Source organism: Emydura macquarii, unplaced genomic scaffold, assembly GCF_026122565.2.
Source record: "Emydura macquarii macquarii isolate MOO-44397 ecotype Brisbane River unplaced genomic scaffold, CSIRO-AGI_Emac_v2 contig_2825, whole genome shotgun sequence".
In the NCBI taxonomy this organism is placed as follows: domain Eukaryota; kingdom Metazoa; phylum Chordata; order Testudines; family Chelidae; genus Emydura; species Emydura macquarii.
The window spans coordinates 1,527,633-1,546,825 of NW_027132962.1; the positions used below are offsets into that span (position 1 = coordinate 1,527,633).

Genomic DNA, 19,193 nt, shown 5'->3' on the forward strand with positions numbered 1-19,193 from the left:
CCTCATTTCCTACCCTCTCCACAGCCGCAACCCCCTCCTTGTCTCTGTCCCCCAATTCCCACCCGGCCACACACTGTCTTCTGTCTCATGCTCCTCCCCACCTGATATAATGAAAGTGTTGGCTAGATAGGCTGCTGACTACTCTGTCTTCAGCCTTCTCATCAAATAAAAAAAACTTATTACAGATAATTTGTCATAAGCAACATGAATTAAATCTTTCTTGTGCAGGGGTGCAGAGGTTTGGACTAGAAATGTTGGAGAGTTTGCACCCGGGGCAGTGGAGTTGGCATATTCCCTCGAAGCACAAAACAGCTGAATAGAAATCTCTGCCCCCACCCCCCCCTTATTGGCCCATGCACACTGTAATTCTTCTAGACTGCCCATCCACACAAGCAAAGAAGTGAACAGGCTTTTAAGTACAATTTGGGTCCCCCAATTGTTTAGTGAGTGCCAGGCACTACATTAGGTAAATTTTTACTCACTGCAGCCCCAAACTATTCTCCCCGTTTCTCTGCCCCCTAATGCCCCTCCCTTCCCAGGAAGCTTTCTTATGTCTAAATTCCCCCCTCCCCCCCCAAAGACTTTGATTACATTCCACACAACATAAACATTGCCACACATGATTCACAAATTGTAACAGCCTCCGGCCACTTAGTCCATAACTCCCTTTGTTTTAGGTGAAGGTTTGTGATTAACTCATCCTTAATTAGGTTAACTGAAGGGTGAGATCACAGCCATCAATCTCTGTGAGGTCTGTGATTCACCCAGACACCAGTACTTCTCGGTTTAACAATACAAGACTGCAGAACATCAGTTTTTGGGGGAGCCTGTCACTCGGGAACCTCTTGGTCATATGACCCCCAAATTGAGATCACTAACTCCACCCTACACCTCAAAGGCATGCCAAATTTCAGAGTAATGAGAGAGATTTAGTTTTAAAGTCCTTGCAAGGGGCAGATTATGAAGCACATAAAATGGCGGGAATGGAAACCCTCCAGCTGTTTTTTCCTGTGTTGGCACATGTAAAAATGGACATTTTCAAAAATACCATTCTCAGTTTGGCTTCCCAAAGATTTAGTGGGTGCCATTCACTGCCTTGGGTTAAATTCGATAGGTCAAGACCTTTTTAACCTGCATCACCTCCGATATTTTGATCTCTAGCTCTGCAATCAAAGAAAAACCCTAGAAGCTTTTTGAAAAACGGCTATTTTTTTTTTTAACGAGGACTTCTCTCTGGAACCCTGGCTCAATTTATTCCAAAATTGGGTTGCTAACCCTACGCTGCACTCTCCTGTGGCACACCAAATTTCAGGGGAATCTGACTCAGCACGTTTATGTTAGAGGACTTAGAAAGGTTGACCTGTCAACAGAAAAAAGTCCTAAAGCAACATTAACTATAGCAATTCTGCTGTGCCACACTAGAGTAGAACACAGCAAATTAGTGGCAGAACCAGAAAAAAAAAAACCCAGTTCAGCTTTTCCTTTATGTTAAAGTCCTTGCTGTAGGTATATTGAGCCATTCTAGAGATTTATCAGAAAATTACATCCTTCCTAGGGAATTTACATAGGATAGTTTAAAAATACCTATAGAAAGGCTATCGCTCTATTAAATTCTACTTCTTATTCGTCAGAGAACCCTAATGGTTTAATTGCTATTACATTCTACAGAATTTTTCCTTAAGAGCTGATATCCCAGTCCGCCAGTTTAGTAAGTGGACAAAGTGTCCTAAGAAGCAGTTCACATTTATATAATATGGGCCAGATCACCCACTTGGGTAAGCTGGCGTAGCTCCACTGAAGTCAACAGAACTAGGCTGATTTACATCAGTTGAAGATATTGTTTACTGGGCATATGTCACTACATATAAATACGTGTGTGCATTGGTAGCCTTTTCTTTTTGCTGATGTGACTTGACTTTGTGGAATTACTGCCACAAGTTGTATATGATGAGTGAGATGTAGGCAAAAAACCATTTTCGGGGACATAAAAATATAGGCAGTCCTAGGAGATCATTGAAGCAATACTATTTTCCCTTCATACAGCAATGACAAGTATTATCGGTCAAGACCAAGTTACTAAGTGGTGTACTATAACAGGTCGTAGAACACCATCAGTGAGTAAAATGAAGTCACTGCATGAAATATAATAGTACTTAGTAAGGTAACTCCACTAATTATTTGGGTGATCTCCATAGAGATCATATACAAGATCAGATTCAATAGCATTACACCTGAATTTGGAACCAATATGTTCATCTCCAAGACAGAAGAGTCCTCCAATTCCATAAGATCCAAACAAAAACAGCCACAAAAATGAAATTAGGGTTTTTAAATAGCATTTTAAAAGTGTTCCCATTTTGATTTTTCTTCTCAGGTGATTTCTCAAGTTCTCTTTCCTCTCACTCATCTGATAAACCAATCAATTATTTCCAAAGTTCTTCAAAACAATTGAAAAGAAAGTGTGTTTAAATGCCAGGTAAGTATAGACTTTTGTACAGTTGTTACTATTTAAGTGTTTTGGAGGCAGAGGCTAAGGCCTACTCTTGAAAAGATTGCCAGCAGTCTAGGGAACTTTCACAAATATTGCGTGACAGATTGGGGTAACTTCAAAAGCAAAAGAAAGCAGAGAGGCCTCCAAGTCAAGTTCTGACTAGGTAAGTCAAACTACTGGATCATTTAGTTGTGGCAGTGTGACATGTGGGTATGTAAACATAGCAGAGATGTTAATGCTATATTTTAGTGCTATATCTTTAAAATCTAATGATTTTCCTATTTTTGCAATTGTTTAATTGATTTTCTATGCCTTTTTGAAATTTAGGAATGGTGTTATCAGCTACATACAGATTTGCTGCTACTAAAGCTTTATCTAACCTCTCAACTATATAAAACCTCTAATTCAAAGTATTTAAAGTTAAGCATAATCTTAAGTGCTTTGCTGAACTAAGGATTAAGTACAGAGTTATAGTTTTACTTTTAGTTCCTCCATTGGCTCCAACATATGGGGCATGGTCTACCAGACCAATTTTTGCTTGCTGAGGTGATTCTTGCTCTACAGCAAAGGCCCCATTTCCTTCAGTTATAATTCAGGTTAATGATAATCAGATGCTTTAGTAATTTAAACAGTGACCTACAAGTATCCTAATCCTTCTCTCTTCCTGGACTATAGTTTTTCCAAACTTACATCAGCTTCTCTCAGTTTTAACATAATGTTTGTTCAGACATCACAGATACTGCAGCCCCTGCATTCTCACCTTCACATCATCTATGTTTATATTTACAGCAACCTACAATAGAGTATGCAGCTCACATTTACTGTGCCCCCAAGAAGTGCCAAAACTTCTCAGTTATCTTTCCTCTAAATTGTACATGGTATTTTGGTCTATGTCTACACTGTGAGTTGGGGTGCGATTCCCATGCTTGTGTACACATACTGGCAGTAGCTAGTGCAGATATAAAACAGCGGTGTAGCTCTGGTAGCCCGCTCAGCAGCAGTGGAGGCCTGGCTACCCATGCCAAGTACGTACCCACTGTTTTCAGGCAGGTTTGTACTAAGCATGGCTCAGCCGTGCCTCCTCTGCCGCTGCCCACCGTCCCACTGCTACTTATAATTGTGCAGCTCTCATCAAGCTGCAGCGAATGTGTGCATGAGTGGGGAAGGTGCTGGGGGAGGGAGTGAGCAGGGGAACCACACCCTACCTTGTAGTCTAGACATAGGCTTAGGGTATTAACCACAGTGATGGAGAGCAGGATCTCCGAGTGCCATCCCTGTAAAACAGACTGACAATAATGAAATTCCTAGTTGATTTCTTGGGATCTCTGGTTCTTCTCCATTTCCTGGTTACAGAAATCTGTTTGGGGAGAAGTCTCTTACTTGCAGCAATGTGGAGGGCAGAGAGAAGAGAATGGTTGGTTCTGTCAATGTCATTCTTGTTAGAATGGAAAAGTTTGACTTGAGAGGAAGGTTTTACATTTCCTAAAGGTGGTCAGAAACTGTGGACGGTGGGAAGCTGCATTTTCTGACAGCGGGAGCCCATGCATTGTTTCAGATACAGGGAATTACAGTAATCCACCCCGAAACTGACAGATGTGTGGATCACAGATCCACATTTGGGAGAAAGGGTCAGACTTTCCTAGAAAAGTAGGGGTGAAGGAAGATGTTCTCAGTCACTGATTCTACCTGGTTGTCCACGTTTCACCCCATTTTGATAATACTAAAATAAAATACAATCTAACTCTTATATAGCACTCATCAGTAGATCTAAGTACTTTACAAAGGAGGTGAGTATCATTGTCCCCATTTTACAGATGGGGAAACTGAGGCACAGAGAAGTGCAGTGACTTGGCCAAGGTCAACCAGCGGGTCAGTGGCCAAGCCAGGAATAGAATCCAGTGAAGTATGCCACACTGCCTCTCCAAATAGGGGCTGTACCCCTTCAATGGATTATTGAAGTCTACTTAGTTACTTTTTAAATTTAATAGATCTTTGAGGTCACAGACTAGCTTGCAATGTATGTTTGAAGTGAGACTTTACTATTCTTTTTTTTTTAAGGGAAACAAGCAACTGTATACTTCACCTCTTAAGTTGATTATTTTCGATATAAAGCATATAATAACCCTGATTGACAGCTGTCAAGGAAGCAGGGAGGACCATCACAGAAACGGAGAGAGGCAGCAGAAAGCCAAGGAGACAGCAGAACAAGCACTGGACATTAATTCTGTTCACAACAAAAACAATGTGGCCAAGTCCCAGTATCAGGAGGAGGCATTAAAAAGGAAGATCATCAAAAGACCAGAGCGTATGGAGCATTAAGGATTCTGAGCTAGCAAGCTAGTATTTTAAGGAGAGAGGTATGAATTTACTCTGATTGCTGGGGCTGCTATATGAGTGAATGAATCCCTGTTCAGATAATATGTATACAATTGAAAAAAAAAAAAAAAAAAAAAAAAAAAGTAAGTAATACTAGATGAAGTTATTTTGATAAGTTTAGAAAACTATTCTTGATTATGCAAAAGGGACAAATAATTTTCCAAGTCTAATAAATTAGAATCAAGCCTCATGAATTACTACCTCTCCTCAAATGGTTCCCTGCCAAAAAATGCTTCCATGCCTCTAGTACAGTGTATGGACGCCACAGAGAAAAGGGAGAGAGGGTCCAATGTAGCTAGCCGGCAATTCTGATTCACAAGTGTTTGCAGGTGTGGAAGAAGGAAGGCTGAAGCATATAATTAGTCAAAGTGAGCTTTTTCCACAGAGATGGAAAAACACTTCCAATTTCAAAATTAAGTCTAGAGAACCCTTGTTACAGTTGCTGTGTTTCTCTCAGAACATTGGAGCAACTACTACATGTTGTTTGAGTGTTGGTCATCTCAGTCCATTTCTTTAGGGAAAGGAAGACCACAAACGAGTCAAGGGGCCGATCTATTTGGCTGTGCAGGCAGGGCAAAGCAGGAACTCAAAGTCTAAAGTTGGCCTTGCCCTATGAACACACGCAAATTGGTTAACTTCTCTGCAATTCAGTTATTCTGTTCTGTAAAATGGGGATTATTTACATACCTCACTCGGATGTTAGTAATGTTTGTGTCAGTGCTGTATTATGCATATTATGATGACAAAAATAACCACATCAATTGACATTAAGACCTTGATGACAGTTAACAGTGTGATCAAGAGTCAAGGCTCCAGTTCAGGGAAACATCTCTATTCAGTAAAGCAATTAAATACAAGCTTAACTTTAAGCACATATTTAAGAGTTTTTTCTAAATGGAGGCATGAATACATGTTGAGAATGGATTACCTTCCTCCCTCCATGAGGTGCTCCCTTCAGAAGCTGAAACAGTTTTGCTGAGGATTCTGCAGTCCATGTACCTGTTTTTGAATGAAGTAAGGACTTCTCTCCAAAGCTGTTAATCTGGCATCTTTCACCAGCACAATAAATGAGTTGGATGCTGTTTATATTGCTGTCAATGGAACGGAAATGAAAGTTTGAATATTGTGAAAAGTGACAGACCCATCTAGGAAAGGTCTGAAGAATAAATAAAAAAATTGATATGTTCCAGGCCTGAATTGAATTCTAAATGCTGCTGCCAGCCTTGGCTGGGTAGAAAGGTTATGGAGAAAGGAAAAACAGGGAAGAGAAATTAAGCAGGGCTTAATTTTGCTTCCTCCCTGCTGCTCCCTACCTAGAGCCACAGGTATTACTCTCCATTTATCTCCTTCACATTCAACCATAAAGGAGGGATAGGGACAATGATTTGGAGGAAATGAGGGCAGAGGAGTATCCATTTCTAGCCAACCAGCTGTTTTGTCTCATGCAAATCTCTGAAAGAAACCAATGGTGTAAATTGCTGAAGCCCTCCACCTCTTTTCCTTAGGGCTGGCTTTACTTTCAAACAAGAGTTCCAAAACAAGAGCAAAGGAACTGAAGATACTGGTTACAAACCATCTAGTGCTTTCCTAGCTTTCTCTAGTTGAGAGGAGATTCCCTTCAGTAATCCTCCTTGTTACTATGGACAGAGCTGCAGTAGGGCTTTCCTGAACCTGGGTCTCTCCAGAGTCTACCCTTACCTTAGAGGTAAAAAGGCTTATATATAACCCTTGTGTCACTCATTGTCAGACTCAACAAAGACCAAGTTGCAATAGCTGGGGGTCCTTTTTAAAACTAAGAAATAACATTGAGCCTCCACCCAAAATTTCTGAGATCATGAAATACTCTCCCTGGGTGCCCTTTATAGGCAATACTTCCCCATTTGCAAGCACCAACTCTGTCTATGAAACAAGGACAACTTTACTGGGAGAAATGAACACAGCTTCAACCTGGGAAAACACCATCACAACATTTTTAAATGAACAATAAGTAAGTCACTCCCCATTTTAAAGTTGGCCATAGTCTGTTCACTCAGTTCCCCATCAGTTGATATTATGTCCAATAGGACAGTGACCCTTTACCATATCACTTTCCCATATGCTAAATCCCAATCACAGTTTGATACCTATGGTGTTGGTATACCATTAAAAGCAAATAAATATCAAGGTCCTAAAACTGAAACCTCTCCAAAGGCATTCACAGCAAAATTTCACAAAGTTTCTTTGTAATGATTCATATAGAACAGGATTTTGAAAGAAAATCCCATAGTTAAAAAAGATAAATGTTGCCATTAAAGATTCATCATATTTTCCATAACTCCTTTCTCTCTCCTAATAGATTAAAAGGTAAAAGGGGATAACATATTGACTTATAACATAAATACAAAATTAAAAATGGTTAATGGTAAGATTAAGAGTCTTGATAACTATATTTTAATTACTTGTAATTATGTCTAGTGAATGAGTACAGCTAAGGTAATAGTTAGGCCAAGGCCTTGCTGTCATAAGTGTGGTTTTTGCCAATTCTTCTTTTACAAATAATTGCCAATCTTCTTAAAATGATGTTATCACTGACAGAACAAAGGTAACATGTTGGGCCAGAAGTTTTGAGGAGAAAATACACAAACCTGTAACAAGAAGCCTTTTACTGTGAAGACCCAGGGTACAGTGACAAAAACCAACATGGCATGAAAACCAGCAAAACCAGCAGGGGAAAATAAATGCAGAAGTCTGGCAATCGAAGCTTACAGATGCGTAACCTATGGATTACCGAAAACCCAAAGGGTTGATGTGTTAAAAGCCAACTGGATAAAGATTAAGTAATTTGTGATGTATAAATATACAAAAGGCCCAAGTGAACATGGGCCCAACTTGGAGAAACCCCAGACCAGAAACTGAAGAATCAGAGCAGGAGCTCAGGGGAAGTGAGCACTATTGTGAGAGGACTTTTTGGGGCCCAAAATTACCAGAGTATGGGACACATCTACCAGTTCTGTCATCTATTCTTATTTGTCTGGCATAAATGTATGTTCAGACACTGTGGGTCAATAATTCCACCTAAAAATCTATAAATAATGGTGAAAATTGATTAAGCCTAAATTGGTTGGACGTTTGACTCAATTTCCTAGTTTATCTGCAACAGTGAGTAACAATCCCAGAATCCTGAGGTGTCTCAGGCAGTCCTGTCAAGTGTCCCTTGGGAAGCACTGCTTGGTCCGGACCTAAGGCTCTGTTACATAACCTAGCTGTAGTGATTTCATCTTTCTTTTGTGCTGGATAGGAGGGGGTCTCACTGGAGTTCACTCAGCTCTGTTGCGATCCTCTGTCTGTGACTTCAGCGAAGAGCCTGCCTTGTGTTGCATCCTATCAAGGAGAGACATCTCATCATTTCCCTCTGAGAAGCAGCTTCTGCATATCCCCAACAGTACTTCTAACAGTATAGGATCCTCTGTGGAGGGGAACCAGCCTTACCATCATGGATACAATTCTTGCCACAAGATCAGAACCCTTAACTCTCTCTCAGTTCAGTTCCACTATGCAACCAATTCTGAGTTTGTGTAACAATTATGGTGACTCCCAAAGTGTCATGTAGGACTTTTGGGTAGAAAAATTATGCAAATTAAACTCTGTCTGTAACTGAACTTCCCTTTGTTCACAAATAGATGGGGACAGAAAGCAACTTCTCCTCTGAAGCTTCTGTCTTGCCAGAGTTATGGGTTAATAGTTTTTGCAGATGATGCAGTTCTGTAGCCGAGTTTCCACTTGTTCAACAACAGATGGGAGCAGAGAGCTCCTTATCCTCTAGAGCTTCAGGTCACAGGTCTTACACTTATATCTGGCTTCCTGCAGGACACATGACTAGGAGAAAGCATGTGACCTACAATCACAGCTCCCCATTTTAGTGTCTCCAAAGGTCATAACAGGCACAATGCACACATACCTGAGGTTGACTGTGCTGGTACATTGGCCTACTATCCTTCCCCTCACCACCCCCCCAACTCCTGCTAGTCATCCTCCTCCTAGCTCTGTACCCTCACTGTCATGAGTTCCCCTAGCTTGCTAATTGCTCCCCCCCGATACCCTTCCCCCCCTTGTGACTTCTGGTCCTCGTTTGATTTTGTCCCACTTATCCCTCCCACACCCGCAACCACACCTACTGAAAAGAAGGTTCTGACTGGTTGCCTTTAACTGTTAATATGCTAAAAGAAGGAGAGGAAAATGAAAAGCCTTGGGGATTCCCATTTGTTAGATTTACAGAGTAGTGAGTGTCAAGCTTCCAGGGGAACAATATTTTAATAAACTTCTCTTTAAGTATTAAGAACTTTTAGAAATGCTGGGTTATTTTCACCTGGTAGGACAATCTCAGATCACTTCTGAAAAAACAATGGATAGCTGTCTGGGACAGAATGCTGCAAGTGAAAAAAGTTTAAAAAAAAAAAAATATCAAGAATGCAAAGGTCTAATCCTTGATCCTGCAATGGTCTGCATGCAGACACTCTTGCACCAATGTGGAGGCCCACTGACTTCAACAGAACTCCATGCAGGCATTTCATTACAGGATGAAACCTTACTTTGAAAGAGGTGATTGCACTTCAGATTTATGTATTTGGGAAGGAGTAATTTTTATTGGCTGTAAAATATGGAACTGATAGCTCTGAATAAGTGTTTACTATGTTTTAGGACCTATTTTTGCATGTATTAGTATGAATTAACCTAAGTATAGCTTATTTCGGTGTAAGTGTTGATCATACAGTTTGTTTCTAAATGAAAACTATCAAAAGAATAAATATCTGAATTTAGATTACTCTCAGACACTTATCGTAGTATTTTATTATGCTCTTCAGTTGCCAAACATAATCCAGTGAGATGGTTTAAATGTGACCTAGAATAGTTTTGCATTATTACTCTTTCAGAGACCAATCCCGCTCACGTTTGAAGTCAATGTCAGCATTCTCCTTAACTTCAGTGGGAGCATGCACAGGCCCTTAGTTGGTTAATTTTTAGTGTCCAAAAAAAAAAAAAAAAAAAAAAAAAAAAAAATTACTGACCAAATCTCCTTTGGCTAGGAGAGGATCACTTAGCCTTTTAATCTAAACGAAAGAGAGCTTCAGGACAGGGTAACTCTGACAGTTAAGTTCAGTCAGGGCAAATAGATACAGAATCAGATAGTGTCCTGACTTATAGCCTCTGTGTAAAACCACACTCAGAGCTGCAAAAGAGTGAGAGTCGGGGGGGGGGGGGGGGATTTGTTGCTCTGGCTATATCAGACACATTTAAATGACTTTCTGAAAGCTGAGATATGTACATGTATTCCAGTGAATGACAGCATTTTTGCTGAATTTTTTTAGACAGACTGCAAGAAATAAAAATTTTGGAAAACGTGACAAAAAAGAAGGTAAGAGTGCTTTTAGCTATTCCCTGAGCGTACAGAGGAGCTCAGACAAAGGTCTGAGTAAGATAAAGTTTTAAACTGAATGCAAGGGGCAGAAACTGGAAAATAGTAAAGGACAAATGCTTGTTTATGTTTATACAAGATAAACTGTTGGAACTTTACTATTGGATAACAGGGTTATGTGACTTGAAGCCAACAGAAAAATGCATCAGAGAGTAATTAAAACTTCTGTAGCACATTTCAGGCATAAATAAAGTTTAAGAGATGTAATAAAACATATAGCTTTTATAGGAACAGGAATTGCCATACTTTATCAGATCCTTTCTGAGATTGGGGAGAGGGGGGTACTAGATCTAAAGATAGTAGCCAGGGTGACAGCATACCATCAATTTATATAATGGCATGATCGTATTTTCAGGTTTATTCTCTATTCCTTTCTTAATGAAGTCATATTTACTTGTATGACCTTATTTGCCTTTTTGACTGCTGCTGCATACGGAGCAGATATTTTCCAAGAACTGACCACAATGACTCCCAGGTCTTCATTTATTTAAAACCCATCAGAGCATACACAGTCTAAATTGTTCCTTCCAACATGCTTTGTGCATGCCTACGCTCACTTTCATCTGACAGTTTGTTGCCCAAATACCTAGCTTTGGTCTGGATCATCTTCCCCAACTCTCTGCAGAGTTCTAGAAATTCTGGATTGATATAATAGAGAGAAGAACAAAGTCCTGTTTTCCAGCTCTCTTAAGGAACTCTACTAGCACACTAATCAAAACAGCAGTGTTTTTCCATTGACTTTACAGCCTTTGGATTATAAGCTGCAGAATCTAAAAACTAACTCAAACCTCACCATTTTCCTTTCCAACTCAGAGATACACTTCATCACTCTGGCCTTCAAAAATATAAACACACAGTACAGAAGACATGAAATAAATAAATACATTAAAAAAAAATCTGTTGGTAAAAAGGAAAGGAGAAAGCGAGCCATGTGTGACCAAGGCCAGTCAGGTCACTTAATGTATTTCTAAAAGATGCCACTAGTCAGATGGTGATAGGTATGGTATAAAAACCTAAATAAAATAGGCAACAACAGGGCTCAGTGTCAGTGACTGGGACATAGACAGTCATGCCTAGTTGTTCAAGCAGGAATCAAGCAAAGGAACCCAGGGTCAGAGACCAGACTGGAATAAAAAATCAGGAATCCGAGCCAAAGGTTACCTGAAGCAGGGCAGTGCTGGATTCTAGGAAGAAACAAAACAGAAACTGACCTAGGAACAAGCAGGAGTTATTGCACCCCTAAGCAAACACTTCAAACATCCACCCAACTGCTCCTAGTGCTAGGTGTAAGAGCTGCTCTGCTGATTCTTCCCACCAGTCAGGCTGGTATCCAATCGGGCCATCTACTATAGGCCAGCTGTGCTCATTACATTGCCCAGAGACTGGCTTTACTCCTGGCCCTGATTCCTGACAATCAGAACCTGCATGCCCACATCTGTGGCCCTTTGCAGAGAGCAGTCATTACATAGAGTTCACACATCTGTTTCCATTTTTCCTATTGTTACTACAAACTACTTCAGGGAGAGGAGTACAAGATGGGAACAAAAGGGCTATTAGTTACAGTGGTGTAACTCTGTGTTGGCTTGAATGGAGTTAATCTAGTTACTACAATTTACATCAACTTAACTGAGAACAGACTCTGACCCAAAGTTATGCAACAAAAGGGAATGTAGAATAAGAACTATAGCTACCCAGACAAGCCAAAAACTAGAGGGTGATGTGTTAGAGAGAACACTGCTAGAACCTTAGCTGTGACCCAATCTCACAGACCCTCAATTTATAGTAACCACATACATTGCAGGCCTAAAAAAGTTTAGTTCCTTCCTTCCCCTGACTGAATATCACACACTAGGCTGATTTTCTACTCACCAAAAGAGCCACCCATTCTTGATCTAATTATTTCACTTAATTTGCACCCTTGGAACATCACTTCCCCATTACTAACTTTCTCTGATCACTTTAGGAACATGTAGATCTTCATCCTGACTTTTTCATCACTGAACCTGGGGTTTGGTACTCTACTTTTAAATATCAGCCTGTGCATTTTTTAACTACTGACAGATTAATTTGGAGAACCCACAGCAGCTGATTTAATGGTGATCTTGAGGAGTATGCGGGATGTGTATATATATGAGTAGGGGTGTTTTAAATGACTCTGAATTAACTCCTGTTGCATTGAGGTCTTGCACCTTGGCCTTTGTCAGTTGTGTATGTTTATTTCTATCAAGGGAATTTATTTCCCTTCAATTTCTGATTAATGTCCGTTATCTTTAAAGTGGAGGGGTATATTTTGCACATTTTATATCTTCAAATCTCAGAAGAGCAGAGATTATGTAATTTGGTTTCTCTCTATGTATGTGTTTTTTTATGGCCCCCATAACTAAAGTGGCTGAGTGCCTCCCAATATTTAAAAAATAAATCACAATAACTTTGGCATTCCAGGCTCTGCTCATGGTGTTTCCTTCCTCTTCCCCATGTACGTAAGGGCAGCCTGGCTTTGCTTCACTGTAACAAGGTGCCCCTTTGAAATGTATCCCACTGGTCAGCATGTATTATAGGCTCCCCCTCAGTGTCTGGTCACAGAGGACATGAGTCTGTTACCCAGGCCCAGCTATGGATCCTTGTCTTTTTAGTTCAAACTGTAGCAGCTCATACTATTAGCTCTTGACAGACCCAGTTCAATCTCTGGTATGTTGGCCAAGATGGCTGCTCAAACATAAGTACCACAGGATGTGTAGAGGGATATGAGCCATCTCCCCAGATTCCTTCCTGTTCCATGCCCTCTCTCAGGGAAAGTATTCCTTTCTCCATTTTCGTAAAGAGGAAGAACAGCTGCAATGGGAGGAGAGCCCAAGCATCAAGGATGCATTCCCAGAGGCCTTTGTCTTAGCAACTGGCCAGCTCCATTTTTCCTATTCCCCATCTATGCTCTATCTTCAATGTCTGGTCCCTGGAATCATGCAAAAGAATGCAAACAACAACCCTAAAATACCAAAAAAAAAAAAAAAAAAAAAAAAAAAAAATCCACCTTAAAAACAAAACAAAATATAAAATAAAATAAAAAAGTCAGGCTTACAATTAACTGCTAATGCAAAATCCAAAAGCAGCATAACACAGTAAAATTAATAAAATAGTATAAAAATTAACCACTATAAAAATAAAATAAAACATAAAAATGTTAAGGTCGTTCTGCAATTATCAAAAAGCATCAAATTGCACACCAGCAAAGTCTGGACTTCCCTCCCCTCCTCGTGCTCAGCCCAGCTGGCCCCTGGGTTAACTCAAACAATGCATAATAAAAACTAGCAATTATGTTATACCAACTTGCAAAACTCCTGGGTGTAAATAAGTACGCAAATGTGTAAATATATTAGCTTTTACATTTTTTTGTATTTACAATAAACGCGGCGTATTGCCTTATCTGCTAAATAAAACCCTGCAGTCTTTTCTTTTACAAGTATAACACAATCACCCAAGTTCACCTCCATCAGGGCTCAGGGGGTCACAGTGATTCCACACAGCCCCTTGAAAAGTGAACTGTGGAAACATCCCATGTTCCTATGCTTTCTGACATATGAGCAAGGCTGCTTTTGAAGCTCTTATAATGGATTAAATAACCATTTAAAGAGACCTTCTCTCCTGGGTATCCAGCTCAACCTGAACAGAAATGGCAAGCTTTCTTGTTAAGCTCCTCTCTGTAGTTTTCTACAGTCCTATGTTAAGCACACGCAACTTTAAATAGGTGAAGTCCCATGAATATGCTTCAGTATCTTGCTGAATCAGGCCCATGTAAAAAAGCTCATTAGGTGGCAGGGTCCCCTTGCTAGGTTATCTAATGTGGAAGTGACTGTCACTTTGTTTCTTAACAGCAGGAAGATCTTCCCCAATAGAAAGGCTTAGAATACAAGGGTTTTTTTGGGGTGGGTGGTAACAAGTTTGGTTGATAATGGTAGTAATGTTGGTGTGATATACTTACACTTCTTTAGGCATTTGACTTAGCATGACACATTTTGATTAAAAGCTAGAATGACACAAAATTAACATGGCACACATTAAATGGATCAAAAACTGGGTAACTGACAGGTCTCAAAATGCAATGGTAAATCATTAGTGAGTGGGGGTGTACCTAGTGGGGTCCCAAAGGGATCAGTTGTTGGCCCTACTCTATTTAACATTTTTATCAATGACACAGAAGAAAACAAATTATCTCTGATAAAGTTTGCAGGTGATACAAAGTTTGAGGGAGTTGTAAACAATGAAGAGGTCAGGTCACTGATACACAGTGATCTGAATTACTTGGTAAACAGGGCGTGAGCCAGCAATACGCATCCTAATATGGCTCTATGTAAAGTTATACATTCAGGAGCAAAGAATGTGGGCATACTTACAGGATAGGGGAATCTAACTTGGGAAGCAATGACTATGAACAAAATTTGGGGGTGATGGTGGATAATTACTTGAATATGAGCGCCTCATGTGATATTGTGGCCAGAAGGGATAATATGATTTTAAGATGTATAAACAGAGGAATATTAAATATGAGTTGTGGGGTTATAACATCTCTGTATTTATCACTGGTATGGCTGTATTTCTCATTTGAAAACGTGTCTAGGTCTGGTCTGCACAATTCAAGAGGGCTGTTGATAAATTAGAGACAGCTCAGAGAAGAGCCACAAGAATGATTAAAGGATTGGAAAACATGCCTTACAGTAATGAACAGACTGCAGTTCTCGAGTGTATCATAACAAAGAGATGGATAATAGTTTATAAGTACCTACCTGGCAAACAAAAAATTGATAATAGGCTCTTTAGTCTGTCAGACAAAGGTATATCAAGATCCAGTGCCTGAAAGTTGAAGCTAGACAAATTTAGACTGGAAATAAGGTACGCACTTTTAACAGTTAACCAATGGAACAACTTACCAAGGGTTGTGGTGGATTCTCTTTTAATAGCAATTTTTAAATCAAGGTTGGATATTTTTCTAAAGATGCTCTAATTCGAGCAGGAATTAATTCAGGGAACTCCTATGGTCTGTGTTACACAGGAGGCCAGACCAGATTATCACTGTAGTCCCTTCTGCCATTATAATGCATGAATATATATGCTTGGGGCAGCAACCATATCTCTTTTATCTTGCTCAGTACCAAACACATTGCTACCTTAACACTGGCTAGCCATAGTGACAGAGCTGTCTCTTTGGAAAACCAATTAGCAGTGGAAAGGGACAAATCCAAAGAGCTATGAATTTCTGTTGGCAGGGAGGATGAAAATTCAATTACAGTATACTCTATTCTGCTCTATATTGCCTTAAATAAGCAAGATCCAGGAATATTGTGCCTTCTGTCTTTACAAATATAGGAAATACAAAAGGCAGAAAGGTTGCTGTAGACACCCCAGGCTATATGAGCTGCAGGGCCATGCCAACCAAGAGAGATCCAAGTCGGATCAGTTCCATGAAAAAATGCAGACAAACATTTTGAGGCAAGGGACCCACTTAGTCAGAGAAGTGGCTGCTTCAGTTCCAGCTAGCAAAGGATGTGATATAGCCAGCGGTCTTTCTGAAGCCCACTGTCCGGGGGTCATCAGACACTCAGAGACAGACAAGGACAACTTTGCAGCAAAGAGTCTCAGGAAGTAGAAGTAGGTAGAAAATAACATGGTTTTATGATGTGATTGATAAAAGCAGGCTACTTTTGGTAAGCCTTCTGTTTATTTAGGGAAATAAAGGCAAATTATTTCCCTCCTGCCCCAATTTTTTGAAGTATATGCATTGTGGGCCAGATTCTCAGGTGGTAGAAGTTGGCATAGTTCCATTTTGTTTGTCCCATTTTATCCACAAACACAAGCTTGCTCACATACATATTACTATATATTTAGGAAGAAAAAGGCCTCTAAAAGAACCAAGTCCTGAGCTAGAAGCCAAAGCGAGATGATGTCCCCCCGCCTTTTTTTTTTTTTTTTTAACTAACTACTCAGGTGTCTCTTCTGAAGGTTATCTCATCCAACACAGCCATTTAATTTTGACCTTTAACTTTGGATATTGATTGTTATTCAAGGTCCCATGACCTAAAACGGAACTTTTACACTAACTCTTACCTCAACCTCCCATATTTCTGAAATGGTTATTTTTATCAGCCAGTTAGTTGCACAGAATGTAGAGATGGAAAAGGTGTATTAGATAATCCAATCCATTGCCCTCAAGTACATTTTCTAGTGTTTTTTTTAATTCTCTAAACATGTACCAAAGGGAAACTTTTTCTGGCTTGATATTTTATACACAAATCTGTGGAATATTCTCCACAAATTTTAAGATAATTAGCTGTTCTGAAAATCAATGGTAGTCTGCTGTTCCTAAAAAAATAAATCTCAGAAATACAGCTAGAATAAAGTCTTATAGTATCTGCTTGAGAATTGAGAGAGCTGATGAGCTCTTATTTTTCATGCTTAAACTGCTGTAATTCTCTTTAAACCAGTCTTCCCACTGGGCATATTTCATGCCTTCAAGTTACACGAAACTCTGCAGCTCATCTTTCCATTGGGAATAAGCCAAATCTCCATATTTTTTTCTTCATGGCAGTAAAGTTCTGCAGTGATTTCAAAATGTTATCACTCACATTTTTAAAGCTCTCTGTGGTCCGTTTCCAGGACCTGCTGATAGCATATACCCAACAGTTCAAGCAACAAGAACCCTTTAAGTACCCTCAGACTTAATCAAAAGAACTTGTTAAAATTTCCTCATTTGATGCACAGACACTATAATGTTTTTTTTAAACCACAGAATATTTGACAGTCTGTTTCCCCTTTCCATTCCACACCTAGATGAAAGGATTTTTCATTATTTTTATTTAGCCTTGAGTATTTGAACTTATAAGTGGCCTAACTGATATATTTTTCATATGGTTTGAAATATACTCCAGGGCTGGGTACTTGTATGCCAAACTTTTAGCCCAGATTAAATTTTTATGGCCTGCTGGAGTTTATAGTGGAAATTCTGCTACAGTCTTAACTAGACAGTGCAAACATGTCTCTTATTCTTCCCACCCCCTTCTCATGCCCTTAAATATTAATTTAGTGCTTATGAAAAGATGCTTGATGGAAAACATGGGAAACGTCTATCCTGTATACACAGGAAGAAGTACACCGCAGCCAATAACATTGCAGTCTTTCTCACGCTGTCCTAGTAATCGGTCTCATCTCTATTTTGGCTGGACTAACGCTACTGTGAGAGACTAATTTCATCTCTGTGCCCATTCAGTCTTTGGCTTCTACGATAACTTACATGAAGAATGCCAGATTTTTTTTTTTTTGTGGTGGTATGGACTCAGTGAACTAGAAATTAGTCCAAAACCACCATCTGTTTTACACAGGCCACCCTAAGATAGTAACTTCTAGTCATTATTGATTTGGGGTGAATCTGAACCCCTGGACTTAGAGATGAGATGAGATGCTCCCTATCCCTACTCCAATCCACTGAGCTTTCTATCCAGTCCTTTATAAAATGAGCCAGCATGAACACGGATGTCTATTTTTAACCATAATGCCAATGTTTAGCATGCTGTTATACTGTATACTTAAACTGTGTATACAAATGTTTTGGCTGTCGTCTGATCAATCCCCAACCCTCCGTATTTGAGGCTTAAAATAAAGTCAAGAGCAAACAGAGTTTAATCAATTTCTGCCCTGACATTCAGACCAAAGATAAATCCCTAAGTTAAACTGAAATGACTCTGTCAATACCTATAGTTACTGAATGGGAATCTCTCATTATAATTGAACAGATATAAGTAAGTGGAGACACCTCACTCGGTGGTCCATTATTCTATCCACAGCTGGAATGGCATAAATGCTTGGGAGGGACTTTGCAACCATCTTCTGTTTTGCTGTGATCCTTACATCAACTCCAGAGGCATATATCCCACCCCAACTAAAGCAAGTCCCTGGGAAACAGATTTCAACAGCTGTCACATGTTAAGTAGAGTTGTACAGGGACCAGAATTTCTGTTTCATGAAAAATTTAGGGATTTGGAAATGTATATACTCTCTGCACAGGAATGAAAACAAAAAGTTATCAACATTTTCAACAAAATGATATTAAAAAGTGTGTTGGGTCAATTAGAACATTATATTTTGATAAAATCAAAATGGTTCAATCTGGTTTTGACTTTTTGTGTTTTAAACTCAAAACAAACAATTAAAAAGATCCCTTCTGATAATACCAAAAAGGAAAATGTTCACAATCAAAATGCTTTGTTCTGATTTTTTTTTTCAAAATGAAATTTATCAGAATAAACACATTCCTGTAGAAAGTATAGATTTTGATTAAAGGGCATTTCTTGTGCAAAGAGATGCTGCTTGAAAATGTTTGCCCTGCTCTTATGTTAAGGTGGATGACACTAAGAAAATCTAAGATTTGTCTTTTGATTTTCAATTCATCTGATCTTTTTTATTTTTCATTCATTTGATTGTTAATACTCTTAAATAACTCATTTAATATTAATTAAGCACATCCAGAATAATTTGTCTGAAATTTGATTTTAATTAGCTTTTTTCTTTTTTTGAACATATTATTCACTCTAACAATGTTGTCTTTTAAATAATTATTTTGATTAAATAAACTATCTGAATAACCATTTCCTTTTTCTTCTTCTTTTAAATGAAAAAGAACGGTGAAGCCAGGAGGAGTTCTACCAACAGAAATTGTGTTTTAAATTCTCTTTCAGGATTGCGCAGCTAAGATTTTTTTTCTTCTTATGAAAATGGGCTAGCAGTCTTGCCTGTGTTTCTGTGATGATACCACTGTCTGCACTGGATATAAATTTCTTCACATGATGTAATATGATGCCATCTATCCATAGGAATTTTCACCAATATACC

At 39.2% G+C, this 19,193-nt stretch overlaps 1 protein-coding gene and 1 long non-coding RNA gene across 2 annotated transcripts in view; both read right to left on the bottom strand.

Annotated features, from left to right (window-relative positions):
* Positions 1–12,296, bottom strand: part of LOC137166290 (uncharacterized) — a 46,147-nt gene extending 33,851 nt beyond the window's left edge. The window contains exons 1-2 of the long non-coding RNA XR_010923631.1: positions 12,189–12,296; positions 11,481–11,503 (exon numbers count right to left, since the gene is read on the bottom strand). This is a non-coding gene — a long non-coding RNA (uncharacterized lncRNA). The remainder of the gene's footprint in view (positions 1–11,480; positions 11,504–12,188) is intronic.
* The window catches only part of CDH20 (cadherin 20), a 302,650-nt gene that overhangs the window by 162,922 nt on the left and 120,535 nt on the right, over positions 1–19,193 (bottom strand). The window lies entirely within an intron of this gene.